The 18,074-nt window shown below is 41.7% G+C and overlaps 1 long non-coding RNA gene across 1 annotated transcript; it reads right to left on the bottom strand.

Moving 5' to 3' along the window:
* Window positions 1–529: 529 nt before the first annotated feature.
* On the bottom strand, window positions 530–5,758 carry LOC142602282 (uncharacterized). The gene is made up of 3 exons (XR_012835947.1): window positions 5,689–5,758; window positions 3,103–3,292; window positions 530–612 (listed from the first exon to the last, which is right to left on the bottom strand). It is a non-coding gene; the product is annotated as an uncharacterized LOC142602282 (long non-coding RNA).
* Between the last annotated feature and the right edge of the window lie 12,316 nt (window positions 5,759–18,074).

The raw sequence follows: 18,074 nt of genomic DNA, 5'->3' as shown, positions 1-18,074 counted from the left end.
TCACACCTATGAGGGGGAAAAAAAAGGGGGGGTGCTGGTGTGAGTGTCAGAGAAACTCTCTATCTCCCCTGATATCTTCAAGATGATTATCTGAACAGAGGTCTGATTTTCTCCCAGCAGCCAAAGGCAGGAGAGTGCTCGTCTGAGGTCCTTTAATTCAATAGGCCCTCGGATTGTGCCTTTGCATCCGCATAGCCTGATACTTGCAGGAGGCAGAGACTGATTTTCATTTTCTGTGCTCTAACTTTCTAATAAACAATAAGCAGATCACAGCCTCCCTCTTTTGTGTGAGTGAAAATAACCATTTTTTTATTATTATTTTTTAAAATATTACAAAAAGGGACAATATGCTAAAAATATGCAGCGAACAAATATCATCTGTACAGACTGGAAGAGAACCTTCATAAATTAACCTTATTAGTGCATTACTGTAAGCGAATGCCAAAAAAGCTCCTAATTTGCATTAAGATAGATTTTTCAGGTTGGCTGCATGATTTAATTAAAGAAAAGATTAAGAATCATTAAACAAGCTGCTCTACCTTGCAATAACAGAATTCATATCTGATTCAGGTTAACGAAAACACAGATGGTGATTCAGTAACTGTTGAGTTGCTGTAACAGAATGAAAATGATCCCATTAGTTCTCTGGAAATGTGAGGGAATTTGAAAATTAGCATGCAGATACATTGTATGGTGCTAGACAGCTTGGTCTGCTTGGATCATCACTGATTACTCTTTGTTTGGGTTGGCAACACTGAACTTAATAAATGAAAAAATGTTCCAGTATACCACAGTTGGAAACTGTTCAAGGTTGAAATAGGTGTGCAGACTTTCAAGAAGAGAGAGTTAAGTAAACAAATGTCAATCAATTTGGGGCTGGCAACGTTTTTTTTCTTCCAGAATGTCTGTTCTTGAGAAGCAAGTGTCATCAAAATTGAAATCCTTTGCTTGATACATATGTTCATGTGGTATTTATTATTACAAAGGTATTTTAAATGCATATCATTCATTTACAAAGGAACCTCTACAGTGTTTCGATACTAAAAGTGGGGAAGAGCTCCTAGGAAAATGGATCAGGTTACGTACCTTATTGACAAAGAAATCAAACTTGCTGAAAAAAAAGGTTATGACAGAAGGAGCTGTAAAATATAGGTAAAACCCCTTCTAAATATTTCAGTGAATTCAGTAAGGCACAGAAATGATCATTGCCACCCCATCTGGGAAAGCAGAGCCTGGGCAAGTGCAGCAGCGATTTGGTTCAGCATATGAAATTTCCAAGGCACTCTCACAGAGATAACTGCGTTATACGGATTCTAATACCTGAATCACAGCAACCTTACAATCTCCAAGCAGGAGATTTTGATGATGGATCTTGCTGAGAACAGTGCACATACTAAGATCAACACCAAGTTTTCCAACGTATATAGTGACTCATTTTGTTGCATTAACAGTTAGACAGCAGAACAGGGGGGCGTCTTCTCGTTCTAAGAGGTTATTTTTCCTTTTCTTTTTGACTTCTTAATTTTATTGCAAGTGACTTCAAGGCCAAAAGGTTGTGCATAGGGTGTTACAACAAAAAGGAGGTTGTAACACTCAGACTTTTAGGTTAAAATGTTCTTTGCTTATCACGTGTTAAGATCTTTCAGAAATGATGTAATGCACCAGGGACTGTGGTGCTACATTTGCAAACCACCTTTTTTTTAATCATTAATTGACATCATATAATAATGTCCAGCTCACTACTCCCAAAGTGATGGTAATTAATCTTGTGGAAAAAAATGACATTTTTAGCTTTTAGCATAGAAAGGTCATAAACAGGTTGTCTTTGGTTTGACTGGATTTTAACCATCTGATCAAACTTTTTTTTTTTAACGTTACCTTGTTTTTTTTAACACTTACATATTTAAAGATCACATATAGCAGAGATAGCCTCAGCGACTTGGCAACATTTAAAAGCACACATTATTACAAACAAGTGTGTCTTAGTTACAAATGAAACCCTTGCTGTTCTTCCATGACTAGCACTTTTTTATGGCTTTAAAAACTGTTTGGTACATGATGAGTGATGGTACTGCAAAACATTGATTTTTTTTTTTTTTCCCCTCTTCTCTCATTTCTGAGCCATAGTATGTTCTCAAACAAGGTAAACCACAGGGAAAAAATATCATTAAATATTTTCTCAGTACTCCAGCCTGTCATATACTGGCTAAGCATCCTGGCTTTGTACTGATCACACTGCTCACAGTTTTCTTGTAATTGCTCTTTGAGCAAGAATGTAAAGGACTGTGAATTGTACGCAGAGTCTTCCCTGTGAAATTGTACAACCGAGGAAGACGTTAAGGGGTTATGTTGTGCATGCCAACGTAGAGTGTTAGTTGGAAAGGACTGGATTACTGACTAAAGAGAATAGATCAGGATATTAACTGCCAGCTATCAAATGATCACAGGATATTTTGGTAGTTGCTGCTGCAAATCTGAGCAGATCTTTTTAATATTCTGCATTGTTTCCATGAAAGCTACAAAGAGCAAAAGAGGATATTTGGTTTGATATTTGATTTATATTTGTACATTTTTGTTTGGATGAGAACTGTGAGAAACCAGTGGGTTTTGGTTCATGTGAGATCTGGCACATCGCTTTTTTGGTTTTGATTCCAGCGGGTTCACATCCCTCGAGTTTCACTTTGACTTTTGAGTGCGAACAAATCCAAAAAAGTCAAAACAAAACCCCGATGAATGAGCTAACTTTCACATGGTTTCCACCCAAAATTATAAACTTTGCCCCTTCACAAGTGGAAGGCTGTATTCAGAGATACACTTTCCAAATGCCATTAACTGGAGCTATTTTTAAGTCAAGGGAGGAAGATGACCCAAATTCTTCTGATTTCTCTAGGATGCGGGGCCCAAACATCGAACTGACCTCAGAAATCCTATTTACGAGAGAGGTAGTTCTGCGTGTAGGAAAAAATCAGAGCAAGGGCCTGAGTCCTCTCCTGGCATCTTTCTTGAGAAAACACGAATATGTCATTCCTACCTCCACCCTTAAATTCATTTGCGCTGGGCATTTCAGTGACGGGTTAAGCACAGCAGACTTTCTGGACATACCTCTGGCCAGAAGATGCCATTCCTCTAAAAGAAAGTTTTCTCACATTCTGTGGGGTCATCTAAAATGGAAGCTTCAACAAAGACATTTGGATGCTTGACAGGACCTTCTTGTAAACGATGTGTCCTTGGCCAGTTCAAGAATACCTCCCATGTGAATATATCACAGAAAATCATGCATACAGTTCTGGCCCTTGTTAAAAAAAAAAAAAAAAGAAGAAGAAGAAAAAAAAAGATAATGAAAAGCAGAGAAACCTCTGAACAGTCAGGAACAACTTTCACAAATATCCTCAAAGGAGAAGATTACATATTCCAAATTAAATACCTCAGAGACCCAGTTATTCCAGTAGGCCCCTTTTAAAAAAGTATTATTCGCCATTTTCAATTCATGCTTCTGCTAAATCTTATTTTATCATTGTGCTTTTCTCAGCTGATTGGACTCAGATAAGAGTTACATTTGTATCCCTTCTTTTTTTTTTTTTTTTTTCTTTTAAAATACTGGATTTATATATTTCCCAAAAAAATTATTTTTTACTTTTTACAATGAAAGTTTGTTACTCACATCACCTAACTTACCATTCTTTGGTGTGAATAATTAATGTTGCATTCACTTTTCTTATAAAGAAATAGAGGTAAAGACCACATTGTAAGCATCAGGGTCTGGGCAGCACACAGGAGTGCTTGGACACTTTCTCTCTCTTGCTCACTCTCCTTTTTATTTTTTACCCTTTCTTCTTCTTTCTCTCTTTTGGCAGAATTGTCTTAGTATCTTCAGGGTGTTTGGTACTCCCGCGCAAGAAATTACAGCATCTGGCAGCTCTACCCAGGTTATCACTGCACATCTAACATTGGGATATATAGCCGACATTTCACAGGATGTTGGAATGTGCTCCATTATCTCTGTAGAAGCACTTTGCAAGCTTGGATGGGATCCAGTTAAGGAGCCAAAAACAATACTGTGGAAAATACCTGGCCAGTCAAGTCTATAAAAACTGAGTTACAAACAGCATAAGCTAAAGCCAATAATTCTTACAAATATTCCATGAGCATCCCATAAGTTAAAAATTATGTAATTTAGAGTAATGAGGACATTTTAATGTTTTAGCGTGATAAACATCAAAAATATTAGTTATGTTTGTCTGAAAAATTGTCAGCTTTTAATACCTGAGTCAGCTTGATTGTCCACGTGTTTGGGATCTTGGATGCTGGCAAACAGCGTGCAACTTTACACTGCACACTGAAAAAATCTCGTGGGTGGACTATGGGACCCCCGAGAAGCGCCAGGCAGCACCGAGCAGGGCTACTGGATCAGACCTCATTTTGTGTTCCCATGACACATGAAGGAGGCAAAAGAGGCACATTTTCCACAAGTTTTTAAACATAACGCAGCTTCAAGCAAAAGTGGTGAGAAAATTTTGAAGATTTTTTTTTTTTTTTCAGGCATCTAATCTGTGCCACTGGTGGGAGCTGGGAAAGTAACACTGTTGAAATAAAACGGACCGTAGGCTCTTTACAAAACAGGATGAAATGTTTATATTTGGCTATTATGTTGATGGCCGAAAAAAAAAAAAAAAAAAAAAAAGCAGTAAGCTAAGATAAATAAACATATTAATTACATGTCAAACCACAGGACATCTCTTAGGACACTGTGATGGGAAGGCTCAAATACTAGAGCTAACTTTGCTTCACTTCAATGTATTTCTTGATGAGCTTTATTAACCTTTAGGGACAAATGAACCTCAGAAATAGTATTTGCTATTGCAGCCTTCTGTATTTCCTCCTCATGCTGGTGTTTATCCAGCAAAGAATCTAGGTGGTGGCAATACATGCAATCCTTGTGACTCCAATGCACCCCTGTGCTCAGGTGGGTACCAGAAACGGGCGTCCTTGTTTCTGAACTGCACTGGAAGCTATTTAGTTATGGAAGGACAAGCATTTCCCCCCTTTCCTACTCCTACTGTGAGAATTTTAAATTCACTCAGCTCATTCCCCATAATTTCTCTCAGTAGCCCAATAAAAAGGATCATTTTCTGTTTTTCAAAATCCAAATTCAGAGGGAAAATGCAGCCACATAAGAAGGGCAGAAATAACTTTCAGATTCTTTGTTCCAGTGTACAGAATACATCCTTTAATTAAAGCAACTCTCTGGTCAAGCTGACACTTCTTTTTTAATTGCAGCCTCCTGTCACCCTGTAATTTATTTTATTTTAATTCGTCGGGGTGTGTGAACGTTTCAGAGTGCCCCAAACGAAATCGGGGCTGTCAAAAGATGCGATGCTGCGTCATCACGTAGCTGATGGCCAGGAGCCAGCTCTGTCAACACTTGGCTTTGTACTGTCCGGGGGAGAGAAGCTGATTCTTCAGCAGTGTCTAATCAGTTTAAAACAAATCTGGAAGATGTTACTAGAAGACAAGATGAGATCCAGGCCACAGCAGCCTCTGCATACAAAGAAGTGAAGGATTTCGTTCAAGAACAAAATTAAAGAGGTGGAAACAACACTTGACAGTTTCAACATGATTATAACTGCCAATAAGAAGGAGTGCACTACTGGTTTAGGAAATGGGACTACTGGTACCTAGAGAAAATACCTTGTTATGTCCCTCCACTGTAGTGATAGAGATATCAGAGACTTAGATCTCCCAGTCAGCAATGGATAATTTCCTGTAAATTCATCAGATCCTGGTTAATTCTTGAAAGGAAATGAAAGACAAATAAGTTGGAGGATAAAGATGACAGGGAACAGAATAAATCTCAGGAGTTATATAAATTTTAAAAAAGGTCATAGAATCATACAATCATAGAATGGTTTGGGTTGGAAGGGACCTCACAGCCCATCCAGTGCCACCCCCTGCCATGGGCAGGGACACCCTCCACTAGCCCAGGTTGCCCAAAGCCCCATCCAACCTGGCCTTGACCACTGCCAGGGAGCCAGGGACAGCCACAGCTTCTCTGGGCACCCTGTGCCAGGGCCTCACCACTCTAACAGTAAAGAATTTCTTTCTAACATCTAATCTAAATCGACCCTCCTTCAGCTTGAACCCATTCCCCCTTGTCCTGTCACTGCACTCCCTCATAAACAGTCCCTCTCCAGCTTTCCTGTAGGCCCCTTCAGACGCTGGTAAGCCACAATTAGATCTCCTCAGAGCCTTCTCTTCTCCAGGCTGAACAACCCCAACTCTCTCAGCCTGTCCTCATAGCAGAGGTGCTCCATCCCTCTGATCAGCTTCATGGCCTCCTCTGGACTCGCTCCAACAGCTCCATGTCTCTGCTGTACTGGGGCCCCCAGAGCTGGACGCAGCACTGCAGGGGGGGTCTCACAAGAGCGGAGTAGAGGGGCAGGATCCCCTCCCTCGACCTGCTGGTCACACCTCTTTTGATGCAGCCCAGGACACGGTTGGCCTTCTGGGCTGCAAGCGCACACTGCCGGCTCATGTTGCAGGTAAATGCATACTTTCAATTTATGGAACGACTTCCATCTGAGTCCCTGAAAAGGTTTCAAAACCTAAATATTTTCATATCCAACATAGATATTGGAGAGCTCTACATTCACCTTTCCAATACCTCATCCAGGAAACCTCCTGAAAGTCCTGGATCACACAAGTATGTTCACAAATGAGGAACTCTGAAGATTTTTCTTGGGTTATTTTTTTGGAAAACTCCATTTCCTTCTGACACCATGAAGCAAAGGTACGACACAAAGGAATGAAGGTAGAAAGCCAAACTTTCTTTCCTGTCTGCGGGCACCTGACCTGGCCCACAGATCAATATCTAACATAGTATGATCAAGGCGCACACTTTCCCCTTGCAGGATTCAACTGCAAGAACAATGTGTCATCATGGTACCTAGAAATGGAATGGAAATAGTTAGAAAAGTGGTAGAGGAGCTCCTGGCCCTTCTCTCGCTGCTACTGAGAAGGGTCTGCAGAGGTAAGAGAAGGATGCCTCTCTGGGTGAGTCATGTGCTGGACTCAAAGTAGAAAACAGAAAGTAACCCCTAACATTAATTTAAAACAATCAGATAAGGAGTTTTATAAAACAGCTGTTACTGGGAAAGGGAGAAAAAACGAAAAAAAGAGAGACTTGTAGCTCCATAGGAAATTCTTCCACCAACCCTGAAGGAAGCCTTCAGTTGCTGTTATGGGTTACAAACTGGTGGGAAGGAGTCAGGGAGGAGCAGAAATGTGCTGCCTTTCACCCAGCTGCTTGGTGGGAACTGTGGGTTTCCACCATCTGCACCAGGACAGATAACCCCTCAGGAGGTCAGGCAGCAGCAACTCCAAGAGATGCCACATCATCCTTTTTAATTTTTTCCCCCTATCCAGCATGCAATAATTATGAGATTTCATTTATTTACTGCTTATGACAGGGAGGAACAACAACTCCCATTGAAAAAAAATAATAAATGCTTTCCTTATTGCAGAGTACCAGGATAAATTCCTCTTCCCAATCATCTCAGGAAAAAACCTACACCTTTTCCCCTCAGTTCAGACATTTTACAGTATTTTGTCCTTGCTGTTTGTCTTCCCTCAGAGATCTCTTCCCTTATTTCCTTCACTTTGATTACTACCCATGTTGCTGATGGCATGGACATTGGCTCCAATGCATTAAAGGGAGCAGACTATATCCCTTGGCCTGTAAGGCTGCATCTATTAAACTTCCCCAATTTTATTTGAGTAAAGCATGGTGAAACATTCTTTCACCTGTCGTGGGAATTAACCCAAGATCTGAGTCGAGACAAATTCCCCTACCTCCCTGTAAAACACTGTAATTCATCTTTTTCACTTTACATGAGGATTTTTCTCATGGTCTGTGAAGCAGGTCAGATTACCTTAGATACTTTGTCAGTAGCTGAATAGATAGGATATTATAAACTCTAATTTACAGCCTCCAGTAACATACTGTATATAAAATACTGTAAGATTACAGACCCACTTCAGTTAAACCCCTAAATGTCTGCATGCTTCAGCAGGTTTTGTCACAGACCCATTGCTTTTAAGTCCTGCAGGAACCCTGACCTGACATCTCCTGAGCAGTGTGGGCCAAAAAATTTGAGTTACCTCTGTTTACCCAGTGAGGTCTCGGGTCACACATGGCTATTTTGGATTCTTGAATTCTCCTCCTTTTATTGCCTGACCCCACACAATGTGCTGAAGTCCCTCCACCAACCTCTACAGCTACTGGATCCAAACCTGTTCAGATCAGCAGCTCTAAATATTGGTGTTCTAGCACCATGGTGCATTTTTCAATTAGCACAGGGCACTGCAGCATGCTTTAATAATGGCTTTCAGCTTCTTGTCTTTGTTGATTCCTCCTTTCAAGTCAGTAATATCATTCCCTTTCTTCTCTCTTACTCTTCTCTCGCTTCATTGTCTCATCAAAGGCAATGGACAGGACATGACCATTTGGAATATCTGAAAGCTTCTGTGCACTCTCACTTTCTCCACTCTCTTCATCCACAGAAAGATTTTACTTTCTCCACGACAATATCTTGGCAGGGCTGGCATCCTCTTTGTCTGCTTTTGAACCCTGCCTGACCTGGGAGGTGCAGGATCTGGCACATCAGGTGCACAATACCCTCTAGCAGTGCTCTGAGCACTTTGTTTCAAGCCAGGCATCAAGTCAGCTGCAGACCCCAGAAGGTGCTGGAGGGCTGCAATGGCAGTTGGGGACCTGGCCAAAGCGACAGATCTTCCCTGGGAAGTGCACGGGAGATCTCAGCGCTGCTCCCAGCGGAAGATTTCCATAATAAAACCTAACACCACAACTGACACTAATTATAAATCTTGTTACTAAACTAAATTACAGACCTAGCTGGGGAAGCAAGGAGAAAGCAGACAGACACTGTGGCAGGAAAACCTTTGCCTGGTTCGTTCTTCTCACCCCGACTCAAAACTCTCCTGGCTGGAGCCACGAGGCCATGTCAACTGCATTGCGTACCTTGGGAAGAAGCAGAGGGGATGCTACGAGCTGCATCTCTCAGTTTGGACTATCATATCTTCCTCATCTTTGGGAGGTGATCCTAAATAGACGCTAGATTCTCTGTGATGAGGAGCACAGGCTGATTTATACCACAGTTTCCAACACAGAAACTAGTCAGGAGATAAAGACCCGAGGCTGCAGCATCTTCCACCAGCACAAAGCATAGAACTGTGCAAGAAACCTTTTCATAATCGTGAGGAAATGGAGAGAGAAAAAAGCAACCCAAATTCTTAAACATATTCAGACTCAGCTGGAATTCGGACCAAGAGATGGACTGGTTCTTACTTATCCCCGAGGCACATTCACCCCTCTCTATAATTAAGCTCTTGGGTTGTTTTGTTAGTGTTGAGAAGCAGGCTTTGCCAAAAGTCATCTGGCTTTCTCCCTTAAAACAGTGACAGGTTTTTTTCCCCCCTCCTTGCTAAAGAAACCTTTCAATTTCATTGCTTATGTGCTTTAGGTATAATTATTTTTTTTTACCTTTCACAGTGTTATTTCCTACCCATAAAATTATACAAAAATGGTCATCAGTGAGCCTGCTGAAAAGACCAGCCACCATACATTGCAGAGAATAACCTTAATATTTATAAAAAAAATAAAGACCATACTTCTTTTAAAGATCTTGCTCTAAACAAACTGAATTATTCATGCATAGAATTGTACAGCATTAGAACACCTGTTTTCAATCATGCATAATGTAAAATCACTCATTACCTCACAAGAGCCTCTACATCTCCAGCAATCAAATGGCATTGAAACAGCAAAACAGGTGCTTGGCAGGTGGATCCAAACAGATGTTTTGGGCTTGCTTGTCTTTTCTTGTACAGGTGTGGTGATCTTGTTTTCAACGGCATAATTGCTATTTGAATAGGTGATATTTAATTCTTACGTGGTTTAATATTTATTTTTGCTTCTTCAATTCCTTTTTCCACTTTGCGAACTGCACAGGCTCGAAGCAGCCTATGATGAGACGTGTGAAAGCTCCCAGCTGAACGGCGAGGCAGAGTAATGCAACAGAAAGTACGGTTCCTCTGACTCAGACCTTCATCCCACAAATCCTTGCCCATGAAACTTTGTCCCTTTTCTAGACAACTCCTGCAACACCACTGCAGAGCCCGCCGCGCTCTCAGCCAGGGGCTGGGCTGCCCTTCCTGAAGGATATTTTGAACGTTGGGTGTACAGAGATAGGATAAACCTTCATGGAAACAGTTCCAACCTGGGAATGGAGAAGATGTCTGCCTGTTTTTCCAGGATTCAGTGATGCCCAATTTAAAGGTGTCTGAAAACGCCAGCAGCCCTAGCACTCTGATGTTGTAAAGGAGCAAATACATAACAAACCTTGGCTCGGCTTCTGCCCAGACTCCTGTTCGCACTCTTACTTCAGTTTTCAGCAGCAAAGCGACAAATCATTAGAATCAGCTTTAAACTTGACACCCTGCCTAGCTTCTCAACAGACCGGCCAAGAACCCGCAAACCATGGCAGCAGTTTACTGCTCTGACAAGTCACTTGCACCCAGGCTTTGTTTGTTCCTCGTGGTCCGACATCCTGGGGACAGAGAAATAAATACGGGACGCAGTGACCCGCATCAGTGACTCACGCAGGTGGGTAAAGAGCAAAACAATTTTTCGTGGTTAGCATGTAGTGCTTGTAGGTTGTAAACAACCGACTTGTTTTATGCCAAGCTGTTGTGTATTATGGACCAGAGCGGTAAAGTTTTTGGACCACAACCTGTCTCCATGGGATTCACCCAGATCGCACAGACGGTGGTTCACTCGGCATTGACATGTGGTCCAGCTCAACACAGAGGAAAATTAGTCTCTGGAGTGAATTCAGTCCACAATCAAAGGGAAAGTTTTCTCCCCAAATAGGTGAAGACTAACCAGTAATATTTTGATACAGTTTGATTCAGGATGCCAGTGGACTTCTCTCTTGAGACAAGGAAATTCATCATTATTTATTTATTGTGTATCATAGTCCACTATTTAAAAAGGGCAACATGGTAAGGTAAGAGAAACTAGGTTGTATAAATTACAGTACCCAGATATCATAAAGATAAGAGAGATATTAAGAAGACAACAAACTGTATACCATGTAGTCTGTTTGGCTAGGTAACAAAATGACATCTCCTTTACACCTGTCATGAAGGCTGTCAAACATCTCATGATGTTCAGCTACTCAGTAATATATAGGGGAACATTATTACAAAGGATTTTTTTTTTCTTTTTGTTAATTTGGATGCATAAATAAACAGAGAGATCGTTAGTCAGAGCATCCATAGTTCCTTCCTCTCCTCCCACTCTACCTGGCTGTGGAGGAGAACAATGTGCAGCCTGACACTGCTAGTAGAGAGGTCCTCCCTCAGATAGACTGATATGCTGGGAGCATATATACATATAAAATATGTTTATATGTAAAATACTAAAGATACATATACAAAATACAGCAGTATTCATGCAATACAGGCAGCATCAGTTCTTATGCCAAGATACAGAAAATAATTTGTACCAGCATACTAATTCAATTATTCTGCCTCAGCATACCGTAATAATTAACTGTATTTTTTGGTGTCAGATATCTCATTTTTCTTTGAGTGTATGCATCTCTCATGATTTCCAAGCAAGAATGGTGAAAAAAACTGGGAAATTAAGGGATTTATTCTGGATTTACCTCAATGAAACAGGTGCTCTGATGTCAGGGTAATAGGAATAGTTAATGAATCTGTCCTGAACCAACCATGACAGAATTTAGATGACACAATTTCCTTAACAAGTAGGATACCAAGACTGATAACTACACACAAATTTGTACGTATATATCTCTATATAGCTCACACTTATGCAGACAAGAAGTATATCTAGCATTAATTTATGTGCTTATTCATGTGTAGCAATTAACACATGTAGAAATCTGAGAAAAAAATTCTACCAGTACATGATGTCTTACCTATCCAAACTGAGCACATGCCTCAAAACAGAAACTCTTCCAGAAATGGCAGGTGCCCGCAGTGGCCTCTGCGTACCCTCCTTCACACGGGTCCTTCAGCCCTCTCCTGGGCTCCTTCTGTGGTGAGCACATGGACGGAGGCTCCGTTCCCAGCTGAAAAGCTGAGTGAAGGCTTAAGCTCCAGAAAACCTTCCTTCAGCACATTTCCTTAGAGACTGTGAAATTCTTGTCTTTCTGGGTCAGATATGTGTGATTTCTAATGTAACAGAATTTACTTTAAATGGAAGAACAGCATAGAGAAACAAAGGGTGAATCAATGGATCCAAGATGAAATTAAAGCTCAGTAAACTCTTCCCAAATTCCATTTGGGAATAATTTTTGAACATTTTTTTTTTAGCAGAAAACATAAACTCTTACATTTGACAGTACAGGTCCATCTCATCAGCTCCGGCACAGCCTCAGCATCTACAGATGTTCCCCAGTGCTCCTCCTTTGACCTCCCATCCAGCCCCAGGTGCTGGAGCTCATTCTCATCCCAGGATGAGGATGGGTTGGGTTTTTTTTGAACATTTCCACAAAGGACTGTTTGATCTGGAGTGCTGCCTTCAGGAAACAGAGCTGCTCTCGTCCTCCTCATAAGAACTTTTGACCACTTTTCGCTGCAGGATCTTTTCCCACATCCTTGTCTCCATGACCAGGCTTCAAAGGACACCACGCTGCTCTTCCCTTTGACACCCCTCGCCAGCCACGCCGCTTGGCTTCTGATGGGTCTGTGCAGTTTTTCTCAGCAATATCTTTCAGTTCGTGCCTCGTATTTAGTTCGTCTCTCAGCTGATCGCAGAGGCAGCATGGATTGGTCTCTCCAGGATGCTTCTGATCAATTTTCTTTTCACATGAAGCATGAATTATTAACAACCACCAGGCACTCCAAACCAACTCAGTCCCCAAGTTTCCCCACAGTTTACAAAAAAATCTAAATAAATTAATAGCTCCAGCATTTTCCTCAAAAGATCGGTAAGTGCAGGCTGTGTAAAATCAAGGTGGGAGAGGAACTCCTGAGATAAAGAACTTCTAACGAAAAACATCTTTTTCATTTATGGGCCAGTCGCAGCTATTTTGTGCCTAAGGCCAAATAAGTCATTTAATATCTCTGCAACTCTGTTTATTCACCAGTAAAATGGTGATATTGCTCTTCTCAGAGAGATGTTACAAGAGGTTTATGAAGTATGTGGAGAAATTAAAAGGTTTTTGCCCAGGTGCAATGCGCTGTTCACATCCCACTTACCTGAATTGTGTGTCCAGCAGTCCCTTTGCTCAGCGGTGCCTCTGGAGCATGACAGGCTGCAGACTCATCCCTAAGGTGTGAGCAAAAAAGAGTAGGTTACAGATATTTTTGGTTTGGTTTGGTGGGTTTTGGTTGTTTTGTTTTGTTTTTTTTTTTTGGGGGGGGGGGTTGGGTGGTTTTTTTTGGTTTGTTTTTTTTTTTTTTTTTTTTTTTTTCCCCAGTAGCAGACAATCTTCAAACACAAAGAATCAGTTTAGGTTGGCAAGAAAGGATGGAGCCACTGTTAGAAGATCCTCAAGCTGGAGTTTCATAGGATTTTTTTTTTTTTTTCCTTGTAACTTTAGGTATTGGGTGCTGTGGGGAGCTCAGATGGCACCTGAGAGAGGCTTAACACAACTTCTCTGCATGTACCATTAGACTTGGAAATGGGGATAGATGGGACTTATCCTCCAAAATCCCCATCGCACAAGGGCGCTAGCAGTTGGCATCTTTACTACTATCCTGCTCTGTGCTCCCAGACTCCCCAGCTTTGTGGTGGGATAGATCAAACCCTGTGGCTGGGTTTCACACCTTGCAGCACAATTACTATCACCCAAACCTTGCGTACAACCCGTGCAAGGAAATCTTCCAATCAGCCTAAACAAGCTTCGGTACTACATATATTGCTGAAATATACACTTTACTTCTTCCGGAGCAAAACTGCAAATCATTCAGAAGAAAGATATAGCATTACAAAATTTGGGCAAGTTGTTTGCAACATCGTGGGATCGGTTCTCCCCATGTACATGGGTTTTGCACCCTCTAAATGCTGAGAAGTGACTCCTACATCAGCGTGGGGAGACCCAAGTGCCCTGTGGGGATCAAAACCCGGCAGTGGAAATAGTTATACCAACTCTTTAGGTGTGCGTAGATATGTTTGCACGCGCACGTGTGCATATATATACACACACACATTTATATTAAAAATATCTATATAAAAATATATATTTACATACAAGGGAATGAAGCATTAAATACCGCAGCTGGTGCAAACCCTGCAGCCCAAACTCCCTTGATTTTCACCGCGCGGCAGCGGGGCTGAGGCTGCCGGTGGCTCGCGGTGCAGGGCTGCCCCCGCAGCTCCGCTTTCAGCCCGACAGCTGCGGATCCCAGGTGGTCTGACATTTGAGATAGGGGCTGCGGGTGAGATTGAAGGTGTTTTAGGGGAGAAGGAGGCTGCGAATAACACCGAGCCCTCATCCAGATGGAATCGTTCACAAAACAACCTGAGATACTCTCTTACTGTCCATATGTCTCCCAGGTCTCCAAAGGCCATACTCCATTGATTTATTAGAAATCTGCTTTTCTCAGCATTGGTTCTTTCCAAAACAGAGTATAATGTGGGATTTACTATCATCTGAAATGCTCCTTTTTAAAAATCAGTTCTTCGCATAAGCCAGTCTTCAGAAATGCTTCAATAAACACCAGATTAGAAAGTAAATATTTCGGGAGGGGACCCCCCCCCCCTCTTCATGTAACCTTTGAACAAGTTTCTTCCTGCCACAATGAATGATAAAACATGTTATAGGGCATTTATATGATAAATAAATGGCTGAAGGCATGGCACCAGTAGAATAAAACCCACCAAATATAACTATGCTAACAGTCTGCCTTACGCTTCTTTCTTTCTTTGCATATAAGCCTGGAAGAATTATTTTATTGTTTTAGCACTGCAAACAGTTGTTATTAGTGTATCTTATTTATAGTCAGTTCTTTGAGGCACTATAGTAATATAGAAAAATATCAGTTATTTCATCACACTGGTGAATTTAATGAACCTGAAGGTGTGTGTTATTTTAGCACTTGCTGTAGCTCCTGTGAAAACCCAATGGTGCTAAAATCTGTAAACCTGTCACTGCTTAAGTAATAACCTTGTTAAAAGCATCTTCATTTAACTTATTTCAGCTTTTGCAGAATGCAGGTTTTATTTTATCAGTGTAGGGAATAGGTGTTTCCAACCAAACCACTTATTGTAAATATAGTTAATTGTAGTTCATTAATTTATTCTCAGTGTTATTGCTTTTATTTTAACACTTAGTTTAAATTAAGCATTGTCTAGAATTGAGTTCCCATTTTCGATTTTTTTAAACAAACTCTTAATTTATATAAAATATCTTTAGTTAGAACAGTAAATTTTATTCTGCAATATGGAAAATGCTCTTTGCATTCATTAATATCCCTTTATGCTGCAAGAAATGAGCTTTCTTCCTTAACAGTAGACAGGAAAACAAAATGAGATTTTTTTTTTTTTTTAATCTTACCACTGTGAAATTGGGCTTCTTTCTTTCATTTAAAAATATAGAGAAAATGAAATATTGATGGCATGTGTTCCAAATTATCAATTGATCTCTGCAAATGTACATCTACAATTATTGAAATTCTGACAATAAAAAAAAGGGGAACTCCCTACTATTTAGCACTGTTCAGCAAAAGAGAAGTGTAATTTTACGCCATCACTTTTTTATAGCACCAATGATACTTCCTACATTATTACACCGTGGAGTTGTTTGTTTGTGACAAATGATAAAAGTATCGGGTTCCTAGTAAATTTTTATAAGGTGGGCAATTAGCCATCCATTAATACTTTTTTTCTTCGAGACCTCCTATGCTACGCGGTGCTGTGTAGCAGACGCAACGCATTCAGGGATAAAGCCCTCAGAAACTGATGCTGAATGCCGATACGGGCCCCGGCTCCTGAAGGCAGAGAGAATGCAGTGGGAACCCGAATGTGTTGGCTGTTTTGAAATAATTATCAGAATTAGCTATCCAGGATGCTTCCATTAGATTGTCATTTCACTGGGAGTTTATTTTTTTTTTTCCCCCCATAATTTAGCTCTCCTTTTCAATGTGTTTCTGTTTCAGTGTTTATTGATCCGTGTTTCAGTGTAGGGCCGTGACTAATACAAATCAGAGCACCATCATCAAAGAGGGTGCAACATCCCCGGTTTACACTAGGCGCAAAGCTGACCTTGGCTATTTAATCGCTCCTATCCTCAGAAGTTTCTGGCCCAAATCAGTCTTCATTTTAGTTTGCAAACAAGTCAAAAATGTTATTAAACTTCATCCCTTACCGCCGGTTCTGGCACCAAAAACCCTCAGGGGGATGGCAGAGCACTGCTTCATGCATGGTGTTAGTAAATCTGGTCAGGTCCTACACAGCAAACAAGAGTAATGCTGTAGGAGTTACTCCTTACCTGGATGTTAGGGACCAAGAATGGATGAGGACAGTCAGTGGGCAACTTCTGAGAAGGGAATGAGGAATAGAAGTGGGATTGCACCAGGTACGAACACCCCCCCAGCACCTTTATCAGCATCTCAAAGCCAAGATGGGAGCACCCAGATCCGCTCTGGTGCTGGGGAAAAGCAGCAAAGCAAACCAAGGCGGTGAGGAGGAGGAGGGAGAAAGACAGACTGCCTACGTGCTGTGTCTACAGCAGGGTTGCTTCAGATAAAAACAGGTCTTGTCACAGACCAAAAGCGTGTGAACGTGCCCCTAGAGCTACGGCCAGAGAAGGAGGAGGAGGGAAGCCAAGCTGCCAGCTCCTGTGCCTGACCGTAGGATCAGGATTTAGAGAAGAAGTTAGGATGCTTCAAATCCCGACAGCTGCAGCATGTCTTCAGGATCTGAGAAACCGGACTCAGCAACTGAAAAGGAATCCAGTTGTTTAAGCTTAGACTGGGATTGTGTTTATATTTCTTTTGTTTGTAACCTTTCGTTTCCAGCCTTGCAACTAAAAGCCTGACCTTACATCTTGCTTAATAAACCTTTTGCGAAAGCTTTATTTTATCATTCGGCCTGCCACGTGCTGTAGGGAAGATGGATGGGAGGGAACGGGCGAAGCTGCGGTGCAGAGGCACAGAGGCACGTCCCACGGGTGCGGGGTGGGCAGCCGGGGTGCGCGTCCTGCCCTGCCGCTGAGCGACGGGAGCTGTGGGGAAGTGCTCTTCAACACAGCCATAAGCACTCTTGTTAAGTTTTAGGCAGTCAAGAAAGATCCTGTGGCCTAAAGCATCGCACAGTTACTCCTTATAGTGCATTCGGTTGAAAGAATACCGATAGCTGAAAGTGTGCGTAAAGTATCTAACTGATAATGATTGACTGCAATTCAGATATAAAAATAAATCCTCTGGAAATGCAGGCGTTATTTTGGAGCAGTAGGTGAGCCTGGAGCCCTGGGAGCTTCACGGCTGCGGAGCCGCGGGTCCATGAGCCCAGTTTGGCGGGGGTCAGCATCACCTTGCCTCTGGAGCTCCTGCTCAACTCTGCTTCGTCCTTCCCTATCTGCATTTGTGAAACCGGATTATGAGTTCCTGTCCTGGATTTAGCTGGATGTGTTGTTAAAAGAAACCTTGAGACTTCTCTGCCCCAACTCAAGAAAAACTTCCATCACCAAACATCTGGCTTCCAGAAGCCCTGCTATTTCTCCTGATGCTGTACGCTACTGCAATCCATGTAGAAAAAAAAAAAAAAAAGACAAATCCAACATATACAACATACACTCTGCGTTGATGGCAGAGCACTGACTACAGCCGGGGGAGGAAGGATGGAGGAAAGCAATACCCGCATCACCTTCCGTTTGAACCCCGCACAACAGGGCAGGCAAAGCAGCAAAGCTGGGGAAGGGAATTTGCCTTTCTGAAAACCAGTGTAAAACGGCCCCGGAATTGGTTTCATACACGTTTATACTGTATTGACCTAGGCTGGTTTATAGCTAAAGCTATAGCTA

The sequence above is a fragment of the Balearica regulorum genome, chromosome 6 (genome assembly GCF_011004875.1).
Source record: "Balearica regulorum gibbericeps isolate bBalReg1 chromosome 6, bBalReg1.pri, whole genome shotgun sequence".
Lineage (NCBI taxonomy): Eukaryota > Metazoa > Chordata > Aves > Gruiformes > Gruidae > Balearica > Balearica regulorum.
This window is presented reverse-complemented; position numbering and strand designations above follow the sequence as displayed.